General features: G+C 43.5%; 1 long non-coding RNA gene across 1 annotated transcript; it reads left to right on the forward strand.

Annotated features, from left to right (window-relative positions):
* Window positions 1–274: 274 nt before the first annotated feature.
* On the forward strand, window positions 275–15,735 carry LOC141147186 (uncharacterized). The gene is made up of 2 exons (XR_012245031.1): window positions 275–341; window positions 15,345–15,735. It is a non-coding gene; the product is annotated as an uncharacterized lncRNA (long non-coding RNA).
* Window positions 15,736–16,523: the final 788 nt, after the last annotated feature.

The raw sequence follows: 16,523 nt of genomic DNA on the forward strand, positions 1-16,523 counted from the left end.
TGATAGCATGACCACTGATTTGCAACTGTCTGATGGCTTGACTTCAGTAATGCCAGACACTGGAGTCCCCACCCCCTGCAGGTTCCCAGCCTATCTCCTGCAGGCTGCTGCTTGAGTGGGCAGGATGGGGGTGTAGCCCATGGAAGAGGGAGGAGTTCCTGGAGGTGCATTACTTTCCAGGCCTGAAACTCCCCCTCGTCAGTGTTGTGGTTGGTCAGGGTGAGTAGGAAGCTTTGTTCAGCTCCTCCCCCCTGAGTCCTGACCTCTGACCCCCCCTCCCTCCAGATCATACTGTCACTGAACTCCAGGCTTTGGATGGAGTAGTACTTCTGCTGGAGGGGGTGAGTGGGGGAGGGGAACAAAGTCACAAAACTTTAGGATTTTGGAGAGAGGTGAATATGAAGCCAGCCTAGAAGTGCAGAGAGTTGTCACTGCAGTGCTGAGCAAGAAGCCATTGAAGACATCTCTATGTCTCTCCATGTGCCAGGAATCTCTGCCCAGCCATTTCTATATACATCCCTCAGATCCCTGTATACTTCACACAACAAACATTCCTCATCACATTTCTATATACCATCCCTCAGGTCCCTGTATACTTCACACAACAAACATTCCTCATCACATTTCTATATACCATCCCTCAGGTCCCTGTATACTTCACACAACAAACATTCCTCATCACATTTCTATATACCATCCCTCAGATCCCTGTATACTTCACATAACAAACATTCCTCATCACATTTCTATATACCATCCCTAAGATCCCTGTATACTTCACATAACAAACATTCCTCATCACATTTCTATATACCATCCCTCAGGTCCCTGTATACTTCACATAACAAACATTCCTCATCACATTTCTATATACCATCCCTCAGATCCCTGTATACTTCACATAACAAACATTCCTCATCACATTTCCTTGTATTTCGCACATAGGGGAACCCGTTCACTTGAATGGGCCGCCATATATGTGACAAACACATTATAGAAGCTTTAGAAACTTTTAAGGCATGCAGCTTTTCCACAAGACAGAACACACGTCTGATCATCGCATTTGGGGCGCCATTAACAATTATTGGGCACCTCAAGTTCTTTGCGCCATGTATGTAATCTGTTACCGTCCCATGATCATATATGTAATTTGTGACTGTCCCGTGTGTCATGTATGTAATCTGTGACTGCCCCTTGTGTCATGTATGTAATCTGAGACCATCTCGTGATCATGTATGTCATTTGTGACTGTCCCGTGTGTCATGTATGTAATCTGTGACTGCCCCTTGTGTCATGTATGTAATCTGAGACCATCTCGTGATCATGTATGTCATTTGTGACTGTCCCGTGTGTCATGTATGTAATCTGTGACTGTCCCTTGTGTCATGTATGTAATCTGTGACCATCTCGTGATCATGTATGTAATCTGTGACCGTCCCTTGTGTCATGCATGTAATCTGTGACTGTCCTTTGTGTCATGTATGTAATCTATGACTGTCCGTTGTGTCTTGTATGCAATCTCTGACCATCCCATGTGTCATGTATGTAATCTATGACTGTCCCGTGTGTCATGTATGTAATATGTGACTGTCCCTTGTGTCATGTATGTAATCAATGACTGTCCCGTGTGTCATGTATGTAATCTATGACTGTCCCGTGTGTCATGTATGTAATCTATGACTATCCCTTGTGTCTTGTATGCAATCTCTGACCATCCCGTGTGTCATGTATGTAATCTATGACTGTCCTGTGTGTCATGTATGTAATTTGTGACTGTCCCTTGTGTCATGTATGTAATCTATGACTGTCCCTTGTGTCTTGTATGCAATCTCTGACCATCCCGTGTGTCATGTATGTAATCTTTGACTGTCCCTTGTGTCATGTATGTAATCTGTGACTGTCCCTTGTGTCATGTATGTAATCTCTGACCGTCCCTTGTGTCATGTATGCAATCTATGACTCTCCCGTGTGTCATGTATGTAATCTGTGACTGTCCCGTGTGTCATAGATGTAATCTATGACACTCCCGTGTGTCATGTATGTAATCTGTGACTGTCCTATGTGTCATATATATAAAATCTATGATCGTCCCGTGTGTCATGTATGTAATCTCTAACTCTTGTATCATGTATGTAATCTCTGACTGTCCCAAGGGTTTCCCCTGGGGGGGTATTGCTCTCCTCTGATCATACAGAATGGAATCAGGGGGGCCCCAGCTAAACCCCCCCTAAAATGTCTGATAGATCCCCCATCAGGGGGCGCTCTGGGCTCCTCCGGGGACAAAGTTCCCCCTTTGGTGTCATAATGAGTGGCGGCAGAATCGCCTCTTGAAGCGCACATGTGACTTTCCCTGACAATGGCGCGGTCATGTGACGCCGTACACAAATCTCATTTCTATCATTTTATCCCACAAATAGCGCTTTTTATTGGTGGGATTTCATCACCTCGCTGCTTTTTTACATTTTTTGCGCCATAAACAGGAAAAAAACTACAGTTTTGAAAAAAAAAATTATATCTTTTTACTTCCCGCTATAAAACATTTCCAATAATTGTTTTTTTTTTTTTAAATCAAATTTCTTCATCAATTTAAGCGAAATGTTTTTGGTAAAAATATCCCAATAAGGCCTCTTTCACACGGGGGGGGCATCGGCGGTAAAGCGGCGCTTTACCGTGGGTATTCGGCCGCTAGTGGGGCGATTTTACCCCCCGCTAGCGGCCGAGAAAGGCAGAGGCGCTTTGCCGGTGGAATAGCCGCGCTGTCCCATTGATTTCAATGGGAAGAAGCGGTGAAGGAGCGGTGTATACAACGCTCCTCCACCGCTCCGAAGATGCAGCTAGCAGGACTTTTTTTCCCGGCCTGCTAGCGCACCGCTCCCTCGGGGCTTTCACACTGGAGAGACAGCAGCGCCTGTTTTGGGTCGGTTTGCAGGCGCTATTTTTAGCGCAATAGCGCCTGCAAACCGCCCCAGTGTGAAAGGGGCCTAAGTGTAAATTGATTGGTTTATAGAAACGTTATCACATCTACAAACTATGCGATATATACTGGATTTTATATTTGTTTATTCATACTAGTAATGGCGGCAATCAGCGACTTCTAGCGGGACTGCAATATTGCGGCGGACAATCTGACACTGACTGACACATTGTGGGAACCAGTGACACCAATACAGTGATCACTACTAATATTATATGCCCAACTGCTGGCCCACGCAACCCTCTGATGTGACCCGCCACCTCCTGCTCTGGGGTGGCCGGTCAGCAAGCCCAGATCACGGGTTCTCCGACCCGCCATCCCCGAGAATCGTGTGAATGGAGCCGTCGCTAGAGTAAGCATGCGGCTGCAGTAGAGAGCAGAGCCAATGAGTCCTGTATAGTGCCGGCTCCTGTCACAGGCGGAGTGATACCAAATGTACTCTGCCTGGGACACCAGCCGCCAGCGATACCCACCAGGAGTACCCAGCAGCAATAACCGCTAGCAGTAACTGCTAACAGTACCCACCAGTAGTACCAGCAAAACCCACCAGCACCCGCCAACAGTACCCACCAGCAGTATCCACAATACCCGCCAGAAGTACCAGCAAAACCGACCATCTGTATTCATCCAGGGGGACAGCCAGCAGCAGCCGCCAGCCATACCCGCCTGGGGGACAGCAACCGTCAACGATACCTGCAGGAATCCTGAGGAAGAAGTGAAGATTGAGGTCAGTTTTTAATAAAAAATCAAACAGCAATGGGGATATCTGCACTCTGCACTCGCTACACTGGGCTGCTTTCACATTGATCTGCAGGTGCGGTGCAATGTACCTGTACTGATCCATAGACTTCTATTATTACCTGTACTGACCCATAGACTTCTGTTATTACCTGTACTGACCCATAGACTTCTGTTATTACCTGTACTGAGCCATAGACTTCTATTATTACCTGTACTGAGCCATAGACTTCTGTTATTACCTGTACTGACCCATAGACTTCTGTTATTACCTGTACTGACCCATAGACTTCTATTATTACCTGTACTGAGCCATAGACTTCTGTTATTACCTGTACTGACCCATAGACTTCTTTTATTACCTGTACCGAGCCATAGACTTCTATTATTACCTGTACTGACCCATAGACTTCTGTTATTACCTGTACTGACCCATAGACTTCTGTTATTACCTGTACTGACCCATAGACTTCTATTATTACCTGTACTGAGCCATAGACTTCTGTTATTACCTGTACTGACCCATAGACTTCTGTTATTACCTGTACTGACCCATAGACTTCTATTATTACCTGTACTGAGCCATAGACTTCTGTTATTACCTGTACTGACCCATAGACTTCTGTTATTACCTGTACTGACCCATAGACTTCTATTATTACCTGTACTGAGCCATAGACTTCTGTTATTACCTGTACTGACCCATAGACTTCTTTTATTACCTGTACCGAGCCATAGACTTCTATTATTACCTGTACTGAGCCATAGACTTCTGTTATTACCTGTACTGACCCATAGACTTCTGTTATTACCTGTACTGACCCATAGACTTCTGTTATTACCTGTGAGCCACAGACTTCTGTTATTACCTGTACTGACCCATAGACTTTTATTATTACCTGTACTGACCCACAGACTTCTGTTATTACCTGTACTGACCCATAGACTTCTATTATTACCTGTACTGACCCATAGACTTCTGTTATTACCTGTACTGAGCCATAGACTTCTGTTATTACCTGTACTGACCCATAGACTTCTGTTATTACCTGTACTGAGCCATAGACTTCTATTATTACCTGTACCGAGCCATAGACTTCTATTATTACCTGTACTGAGCCATAGACTTCTGTTATTACCTGTGAGCCACAGACTTCTGTTATTACCTGTACTGACCCATAGACTTCTATTATTACCTGTACTGACCCACAGACTTCTGTTATTACCTGTACTGACCCATAGACTTCTATTATTACCTGTACTGAGCCATAGACTTCTGTTATTACCTGTACTGACCCATAGACTTCTGTTATTACCTGTACTGATCCATAGACTTCTATTATTACCTGTACTGACCCATAGACTTCTGTTATTACCTGTACTGAGCCATAGACTTCTGTTATTACCTGTACTGACCCATAGACTTCTGTTATTACCTGTACTGACCCATAGACTTCTATTATTACCTGTACTGACCCATAGACTTCTATTATTACCTGTACTGACCCATAGACTTCTGTTATTACCCGTACTGACCCATAGACTTCTGTTATTACCTGTACTGACCCATAGACTTCTGTTATTACCTGTACTGACCCATAGGCTTCTGTTATTACCTGTACTGACCCATAGACTTCTGTTATTACCTGAACTGATCCATAGACTTCTGTTATTACCTGTACTGACCCATAGGCTTCTGTTATTACCCGTACTGAGCCATAGACTTGTGTTATTACCCGTACTGAGCCATAGACTTCTGTTATTACCCGTACTGAGCCATAGACTTCTATTATTACCCGTACTGAGCCATAGACTTCTATTATTACCCGTACTGAGCCATAGACTTCTGTTATTACCTGTGGGTTTGGTGTGCTTTCAGAAAGTGCATCACACCTGCAGGATATAATAGAATTCTATGGCAAAGTGCAGCTAACCCACAGGAAAGCCACAGGCGCACTGCGCTGAACCCACGGTGCAGGTAAACTGTAGCGCATCAGTGTGAAAGCAGCCTTAGCACTCAATCATACAATCGGTCCCTGCTTTGCAGGGAACCGAAATCCCGCACATCCCCCACTGACAGGACAGAGCTCTGCCTTGTTTACATAGGCAGAGCTCTGTTCTGTGTCTCTCCTCGCTAATCAGCAGGTGTCGGAGGACATACATTGGCTGGAGGACATGCTTACTTAACTCCTCTATGCAGTTGGTTTTGCACAGAGCAGCCCGGATCCTCCTCTTCTCAGGTCCCTCATCGGTGCTCCTGGCCCCTTCCTCCTGTTGAGTGCCCACACAGCAAGCAGCTTGCTATGGGGGCACCTGAGCCGAGTCACCAGGGCCGCTGTTAGAAATCATGGGGCCTCCGCACAGCCTACCTGATGGGGCCTCTTTCAACCACACCCTTGACCCCACCCCTGACCTCGGCTCAAAACAAAATGCAGGTTTGTTGCCATTTACATATATGTGTGTGTTTGCAATTGCACAAAGGAGTGGGGGCAGTTTAAATTGTATTTTTTTTTTTTTAAATAAAAAAATCTTACACTGTATCTTTTACATTTTTTTTTCTTTGTTCTTTCCTTTCACAAGGGATGTACAACATCCCTTGTGATAGTATAGGCCATGACAGGTCCTGTTTATGGAGATATCTGGGGTCTTTTAGACCCTCTTATCTGTCCTCTGGCCTCCAAAGCACCTGATCAAACCAAGATCAGTCTGATCAGATGCTTGTTCAGGCCGGTAATGGATTGTTTACATGATAACAAAACCGGAAGTGATACAATTCTCGCCACTCCTGGTTTGTGACGTCACACAGTGGGAGGAACGACATCCACCCCTCTCACTGTGTCTAAGGAACTGGATGCTACTGGTCCCATCTTAAAGGTGGTGGTTGAGGGACCCTCTTCCACTGCCTGGAAAAATAATCCAGCGGCTTCTTAGCCACTAGGATTACTTTTAGTTTGTGCAGAATTGCTGGGGCTAAAAAATTATATCATTGCTGCAGTGATGACCGAGATATCACCCTTCCAATCCAGAGACGTACTGGTACATCGCTGGACGGGAAGAGGTTAAAGTGGCTTTGTTTGGAGGGCAGTAAAAATGCAGCTCTGCTGCACATCTTTACTGCTTCACCCAAATGAAGTGTAAAGTAGCAGCATCTCACCGTCTTATGATCATCAGCATTACAGTAATCACACAGACAGCACAGTAAGCAGGTGCCTTATCATGGCTCTATCATGGCCCTATCATGGCTCTATCATATCCCTATCATGGTCCTATCATGGTCCTATTATGGCCCTATCATGGCTCTATCATGCCTCTATTATGGCTCAAACATATCCCTATCATGGTCCTATCATGGCCCTATCATATCCCTATTATGGCCCTATCATGGCCTTATCATAGTTCTATCATATCCCTATCATGGCCCTACCATAGCTCTATCATATCCCTATCATGCCTGTATCATGGCCCTATCATGGCCTTATCATATCCCTACCATGGCTTTACCATGGTTCTACCATGGCCCTATTATATCCCTATAATGCCTCTATCGTGCCTCTACCATGGCCCCACCATGGCCCTACCATGGCTTTATCATATCTCTATCATATCCCTATCATGCCTATATCATGCCTCTATCATGGCTATATCATTCCTCTATCATGGCTCTATCATATCCCTATCATGGCTATATCATGCCTCTATCATGGCTATATCATGCCTCTATCATGGCCCTATCATGGCTCTATCATGCCTCTATCATGGCTATATCATGCCTCCTATCATGGCCCTATCATATCCCTATCATGGCTATATCATGCCTCTATCATGGGTATATCATGGTTTTATCATGGTCCTATCATATCCCTATTAAGCCCTATCATGGCCTTATCATAGCCCTATCATAGCTCTATAATATCTCTATCATGGCTCTATCATAGCTCTATAATTTCTCTATCATATCCCTATCATATCCCTATCATGGCCCTACCATGGTTTTATCATAGCTCTATCATACCCCTACCATGGCCCTATCATAGCTCTATAATATCTCTATCATATCCCTATCATGGCTCTATCATAGCTCTATAATATCTCTATCATATCCCTATCATGGCCCGACCATGGTTTTATCATAGCTCTATCATATCCCTATCATGGCTCTATCATAGCTCTATACTATCTCTATCATATCCCTATCATGGCTCTATCATAGCTCTATCATATCTCTATCATATCCCTATCATGGCTCTATCATAGCTCTATCATATCTCTATCATATCCCTATCATGGCTCTATCATATCTCTATCATATCCCTATCATATCCCTATCATGGCCCTACCATGGTTTTATCATAGCTCTATCATACCCCTACCATGGCCCTATCATAGCTCTATAATATCTCTATCATATCCCTATCATGGCTCTATCATAGCTCTATAATATCTCTATCATATCCCTATCATGGCCCTACCATGGTTTTATCATAGCTCTATCATATCCCTATCATGGCTCTATCATAGCTCTATACTATCTCTATCATATCCCTATCATGGCTCTATCATAGCTCTATACTATCTCTATCATATCCCTATCATGGCTCTATCATAGCTCTATACTATTTCTATCATATCCTTATCATGGCTCTATCATAGCTCTATAATATCTCTATCATATCCCTATCATGGCTCTATCATGGCTCTGCTTTTGAATGAACGAAAGACTATTTGAATTTAAAAAAAAAAAAATTCTAAAACGAAATTCGAAAGAACGAAAAACATTTGGATAATTTTGTTTTTCGTATTTTCTAACATAATTAAATTATTAACCATTATTATAGTTTTTATTATTATTATTTTAATTATAACTATTATTATAGGTTATTATTATTTATTAACTATTAAGTTATAGGTATTGGAATTTCCTTTCAAATTTGGCAAACCGAACGTAACGAATTTATCTGAAATAACGAATGTCGCAATAATCACACAGACAGCACAGTAAGCAGGTGCTCTATCATGGCTCTATCATGGCTCTATCATTGCCCTATCATGGCTCTATCATGGCTCTATCATATCCCTATCATGGTCCTATTATGGCCCTATCATGCCTCTATTATGGCTATATCATGCCTCTATCATGGCCCTATCATATCCCTATCATGGCCCTACCATGGTTTTATCATGGCTATATCATATTCCTATCATGGTCCTATCATGGCCCTATCCTATCCCTATTATGGCCCTATCATGGCCTTATCATAGCTCTATCATATCCCTATCATGGCCCTACCATAGCTCTATCATATCCCTATCATGCTTCTACCATGGCCCTATCATGGCCTTATCATAGCTTTATCATATCCCTATCATGGCCCTATTATATCCCTATCATGCCTCTATCATGCCTCTACCATGGCCCTACCATGGCTCTATCATATCTCTGTCATATCCCTATCATGGCTATATCATGCCTATATCATGGCTATATCATGCCTCTATCATGGCTATATCATATCCCTATCATGGCTATATCATATCCCTATCATGGCTATATCATGCCTCTATCATGGCTATATCATGGCTATATTAATGCCTATATCATGCCTCTATCATGGCCCTATCATGGCTCCATCATATCCCTATCATGGCTATATCATGCCTCTATTATGGCTATATCATGGCCTTATCATGGCTCTATCATATCCCTATCATGGCCCTACCATGGTTTTATCATGGCCCTATCATATCCCTATTATGGCCCTATCATGGCCTTATCATGGCCTTATCATGGCCCTATCATAGCTCTATAATATCTCTATCATATCCCTATCATGGCCCTATCATAGCTCTATAATATCCCTATCATGGCCTTACCATGGCCCTATCATGGCTCTATCATATCCCTATCATGGCTATATCATAGCTCTATAATATCTCTATCATATCCCTATCATGGCTCTATCATAGCTCTATAATATCCCTATCATATCCCTATCATGGCCCTACCATGGCTCTATTATGGCTATATCATGGCAGTGGCGTAGCGTGGGTTGTCAGCACCCGGGGCAAGGCAAGTAATTTGCGCCCCCCCCCCCCCTAACCTGTGGACTTCCTATCCCTGAGTCCCTTCAAATACAATAGTACTGACCTACCTGATTCCTATACTGACCACTACACTACATTGTCCACTACACTGAGAACTACACTGTCCACTACACTACATTGTCCACTACACTGACCACTATACTATACTGTCCACTATACTACACTGACCACTATACTGACCACTATACTATACTGTCCACTATACTACACTGACCACTATACTGTCCACTACACTGACCACTACACTGTCCACTATACTACACTGTCCACTATACTACACTACACTGTCCACTATACTGCACTACACTGTCCACTATACTACACTATACTGACCACCATACTACACTGACCACTATACTACACTACACTGACCACTATACTACACTGTCCACTATACTACACTACACTGACCACTATACTACACTACACTGTCCTCCATACTATACTGACCACCATACTACACTGTCCACTATACTACATTAAACTGTCCACTATACACTGACCACTATACTACACTGACCACTATACTACACTATACTGACCACCATACTACACTGTCCACTATACTACACTGTCCACTATACTACATTACACTGACCACCATACAACACTACACTGTCCACTATACTACACTACACTGTCCACTATACTACACTACACTGTCCACTATACTATACTGTCCACTACACTACACTGACCTCTATACTAAACTACACTATACTGACCACTATACTAACCACTATACTATACTACACTAACCACTATACTACACTATACTGACCATCATACTACACTGTCCACTATACTACACAACACTATACTGACCACCATACTACACTACACTGTCCACTATACTACACTGTCCACTATACTGACCACCATACTACACTACACTGACCACTACACTGTCCATTATACTATACTGACCACTATACTACACTACACTGACCACCACACTATACTACACTGTCCACTACACTATACTGACCACTATACTGTCCACTACACTAACCACCATACTGACCACTATACTACACTACACTGACCTCCATACTAAACTACACTATACTGACCACTATGCTAACTACTATACTACACTAACCACTATACTGTACTATACTGACCACCATAATACACTGTCCACTATACTACACTACACTGACTACTACACTATACTGTCCACTACACTGCCCCCCATACTGACCACTACACTACACTGACCTCCATACTAAACTACACTATACTAATCACTATACTATACTGACCACTATACTGACCACTATACTACACTACACTGTCCACTATACTGACCACTATACTACACTACACTGTCCACTATACTGACCACTATACTACACTATACTGTCCACTATACTGACCACTATACTACACTACACTGTCCACTATACTGACCACTATACTACACTATACTGTCCTGCCTACAGTCTCTCTCTCTCACCCCGCCGCCCCCCCGGCCAGTAACAAGACTCTCACGAGGGAGTCTCACTCACCTCTTATCCTGGCCTGCATCAGTCCGGATGAGGAGGAGAAGACAGCGGCGGCTCACGTTGTTTCTTCTCTCCCCTGCGCTCTGCCTGCTGCCATGTTCAGTGTCCAGCGCACTGTGATTGGGCGTATGGGGGGTCATGTGCGGAGGCGGGACTTCAGGAGCGATCGAGGACAGGCCAGCCCTACGCCTCACATGACCCCCATACGCCCAATCACAGGGCGCCGGACACTTAACATGGCGGCCGGAGCGCAGGGTACACAGGAATTTGAAATTAGGAGGAGGCAGCCAGTGGCACATACTGGCGCCCCCCTAAATGTCGCGCCCGGGGCCACGGCACCCCCTGCACCCCCCACGCTACGCCACTGTATCATGGCCTTATCATGGCTCTATCATATCCCTATCATGGCCCTACCATGGTTTTATCATGGCCCTATCATATCCCTATTATGGCCCTATCATGGCCTTATCATGGCCCTATCATGGCCCTATCATAGCTCTATAATATCTCTATCATATCCCTATCATGGCCCTATCATGGCTCTATAATATCTCTATCATATCCCTATCATGGCTCTATCATATCCCTATCATGGCTCTATCATATCCCTATTATGGCCCTATCATGGCCTTATCATGGCCCTATCATAGCTCTATCATATCTCTATCATATCCCTATCATGGCCCTATCATATCCCTATTATGGCCCTATCATGGCCTTATCATGGCCCTATCATAGCTCTATAATATCTCTATCATATCCCTATCATGGCTCTATCATGGCTCTGCTTTTGAATGAACGAAAGACTATTTGAATTTAAAAAAAAAAAAAATTTCTAAAACGAAATTCGAAAGAACGAAAAACATTTGGATAATTTTGTTTTTCGTATTTTCTAACATAATTAAATTATTAACCATTATTATAGTTTTTATTATTATTATTTATAAACTATTAAATTATAGGTATTGGAATTTCCTTCCAAATTTGGCAAACTGAACGTAACGAATTTTTCTGAAATAACGAATGCCGCATCTAAATGAAATGATCTGATAAACGAAAAAAAAAAAAAAAAATTAAACGAGCACTTACTGTGCTGCCTGTGTGATTTATTATAATATTGATACCCTGCTGTGCTGGGAGTTCTATAATAGAACACAGTGAGGGTTCAATGCTCTATTATTCACTCGCTGTGTCCAGTGCAGCTACGCTCTCCTTCTGATGTTCCCTGGCAGCCTTTTACGTCACGTAAGGGAATTTAACAAGACTCGTGGCCACTCATTAAAATTAGAAGAAAAGCAGTTTTACTGCATAGAGGGTTCTTTACTGTAAGAGCGGCAAGGATGTGGAATCCTCTTCCACAGGCGGTGGTCTCAGCGGGGAGCATCGATAATTTAAAAAAAACTATTAGATAAGCACCTGAACGACCGCAACATACAGGGATATACAATGTAATACTGACATATAATCACACACATAGGTTGGCCTTGATGGACTTGTGTCTTTTTTTAACCTCACCTACTATGTAACTATGTTTTTTGAGAAGTGCAGCTCCTTACGTTTATCTATTTATGATTGTGTACATTTCACTTTGAGCTGCAGCTGTAGTTGTTGGTTTGGAAACAGCGCAGTTTTTTTCTTTTACATACTACAGGAGACGGTCAGAGACTGCAGACATTATACAGGAGATGGTCAGAGACTGCAGACATTATACAGGAGATGGTCAGAGACTGCAGACATGATACAGGAGACGGTCAGAGACTGCAGACATAATACAGGAGACGGTCAGAGACTGCAGACATTATACAGGAGATGGTCAGAGACTGCAGACATTATACAGGAGATGGTCAGAGACTGCAGATATGATACAGGAGATGGTCAGAGACAGCAGACATGATACAGGAGATTGTCAGAGACTGCAGACATAGTACAGGTTATGGTCAGAGACTGCAGACATATTATAGGAGATGGTCAGAGACTGCAGACATGATACAGGAGATGGTCAGAGAATTTGGGCATTTAATGTCCAATTGAACTTTCAGTTAAAATCAGCTAAATGCATTTCAGGTGCATCAAAATAAAAGATCCCCCTCCTTCCCTCCATCCTTTCTTTCCCCCTCTCCTCCCCCCTTCTTCCCTACTTGTCATCTTCCATCCCTTATTTTCCTTTTCCTAGTCCTTTCTCCCCCCCCTCCCCTCACTCCCTTTCACTTAAATTATTTTTTATAGTAGATTTATATTTCACTTAGGATATTTTCATTTATTCATTTTTGCACTACTCCTTTGGCTAGATTCCAGGCGAACAATTTTTTCGGGCCCTATTTGGCGTCTCCCTATGTGCACTACCCAGTGACGGTTTTTCTTGACATTGAGTCGCAGGCAAAAGATCCTCATATGGGTGAGCGATTGGTGATGGGCGTGGTAGTCGACAGCCGACTCTACCGTGCCATTATTATTTTTATTTCCTATTTTTTTTTTTGTATTGTATTCTAAGTCAATGTAATGTTTTTAATTTTCTTTCGTTCTATGCAGTGTTACATCTAATTGTTCTTTAAAACATCCCTTGATGAGCCCAGAGTGGCGAAACATGTCGGGACAATCACTCCAATGATATTGCCGAGTGATTCAATGTTGTCATCTGCTTTGAATTCTAGATGTTTCCTTGTACATGTGCACATAACTTATACAGTGGAACCTTGGATTAGGAGCATAATCCGTTCCAGGAGAATGCTCGTGTTCCAAAGTACTCGCATATCAAAGCGAGTTTTCCCATGGAAGTCAACGGAAACGAAAATAATTCATTCCGCATTGACTTCAATGGGATGCAATACCGCATGCGGGCAGAGGCGGGGGGGGGGGAGGCTGGAGAGCCTCTGAAACGGCCGAAAAGGCCCGAGAACAGTTCGGCTGACCTCGGCAAACCTCGGAAAGACTTCCTACCCGAGATTTGCCGAGGTCAGCCGTGCTGTACTCGGGGCCTTTCCGTGCATTTCCGGACGTTCGGCTCTGCTTGGCTCCGGCGCCCCCCCCCACCTCAGGCCAAAAGCGGTACTGCCCACCGCTTTGGCCTGAATTGTGCTCGTTTTGCGAGACAACACTCATAAACCGAGTTACGTTTTTTTAAAATACAGTGCTTGTATTGCGAAACGCTCGTTAACCGCTTTACTCGCAATCCGAGGTTCCACTGTACCAAAAAAAAACTTTTAACTTTGTCTTGTATGTAGCAATAAAAATCTTGTCATTTTTTTTATACATATTGCGGAGTATTGAAATGACTTCTTCTTGTTTTGCCGGCACCCTCAAAAATTTCCCTTGTCTACACTTATCTACAGGGATGTTGGTGCCATTTCCTTGTCATTGTCACCTACCCACATTGCTACTTCCCAAAAGATGCGCAAAGTTTTACAGTTGTGTTTCTTTTTCTTTTTTTTTATAAAGCAGCCACAGCCTGAGTAGAAAATCCTGTCCTCTGCCAGCATGCTGCAGAGTGGCACCCTTGCTGTGGTCTTCAGAGGCTCAACACAACCCCTATAAGCCTCTCAATTGAAAAGCTCCTGCTCCCTGCTGATTGGAGAGCTCCTGGTCTGACTCAGGGGGGGGGGGGGTGGGCATGTGCAGAGAGGCAGCTGCTTCCGCATACAGAGAGCATGGGTGCTACTCTGCAGCATGCTGGCAGGGGACTGGCTTTTCTACTCAGGCTGTGCACACCTTTTGCTTTTATGAACCTGACATGTATTTAGCAGATTTAAACTAAAAGTTCAATTGGCCTTTAACTGCTGGAAGTCAGTCTAGGCAAGAACATACAAACACAGTTGGCAGGGGCCCAGGGGCTGCACATTGAACTGCCAAAGGGCCACCAGTTGGGCACCAGGGGGTTAGAACCTCTGTCAAAATTGCTATTGGTGTTTGTGTCCCCATTGGGAACATTCACCCTGATTTCCTGTCCCAGTGAATGCACAGGAAATTACGTTTTCTGATTGGAAGAAATCTCTTTCTGAATACCTGATCTTTTGTTTCTCTTCCAGTTATTGAAGGACGCTTCCCTGAATGCAGATGATGGTTGTTTTCTTCAGCAGCCTTCAGGCTTTTCCAAAGACCTCCAAACTCCTGGCCCATCTCCATGGAGCCTCTTTCCGCTTATAACCTCAGTACGAGGCTCGGCCTGCACACATCCAGCCAATGGCAGAAGAGGGAGGCCAAGGAAAGAATCCTTATCACCGCAGTGCAGCGTCACTGCTAGGAAATAAAGAAGACCCCTGTGCCTGAGACTGTACTGGTCTAAATACCACCAATCGTGCAACTTTGTCCATAGGCAGTGTCATCGGTCTGGAAACTCTGATGCAGCCGGCTATGTTGGGGCCTCGAAAAAAAATGTTGGTTTCCTCCTTCGACCTATTAAAATATATCTGAACTGTTCACTTGTGGTGTGTGGAGCATCTACCACAGATCTCTAGCCAGCAAAGGGGACCTTATTCAATTCTGTTTGTAACATATTAACCACTTGCTGCCTGCTGGGGCAATTTTTTTTACTTTTTCACTTAGAACCCCCAAGTATTAGTGCCTTGAAAAAGTATTCATACCCCTTGACATTTTCCACATTTTGTCATGTTACAACCAGAAATGTATTGGGATTTTATGTGATAGACCAACACAAAGTGGCACATAATTGTGAAGTGGAAGGAAAATGATAAATGGTTTTCAACATTTTTCACAATAAAATATGTGAAAAGTGTGGGGGGCATTTGTATGGCGCCCCCCTGAGTCAATACTTTGTAGAACCTCCTTTCTCTACAATTACAGCTGCAAGTTTTTTTGGGGATGTCTCTACCAGCTTTGCACTTCTAGAGAGGGACATTTTTGCCCATTCTTCTTTGCAAAATATCTCAAGCTCTGTCCGATTGGATGGAGAACGTCTGTGAACAGCAATTTTCAAGTCTTTCCACAGATTCTCAATGTGATTTAGGTCTGGACTGTGACTGGACCGTTCTAACACATGAATATGCTTTGATCTAAACCATTCCATTGTAGCTCTAGTTGTATGTTTGGGGTCGTTGTCCTGCTGAAAAGTGAACCTCCGCCCCAGTCTCAAGTCTTTTGCAGACTCTAACAGGTTTTCTTCTAAGATTGTCCTGTATTTGGCTCCATCCATCTTCCCATCAACTCTGATCAGCATCCCTGTCCCTGCTGAAGAAAAGCATCCCCAC

The sequence above is a fragment of the Aquarana catesbeiana genome, linkage group LG06, assembly GCF_042186555.1.
Source record: "Aquarana catesbeiana isolate 2022-GZ linkage group LG06, ASM4218655v1, whole genome shotgun sequence".
Taxonomy (NCBI): domain Eukaryota; kingdom Metazoa; phylum Chordata; class Amphibia; order Anura; family Ranidae; genus Aquarana; species Aquarana catesbeiana.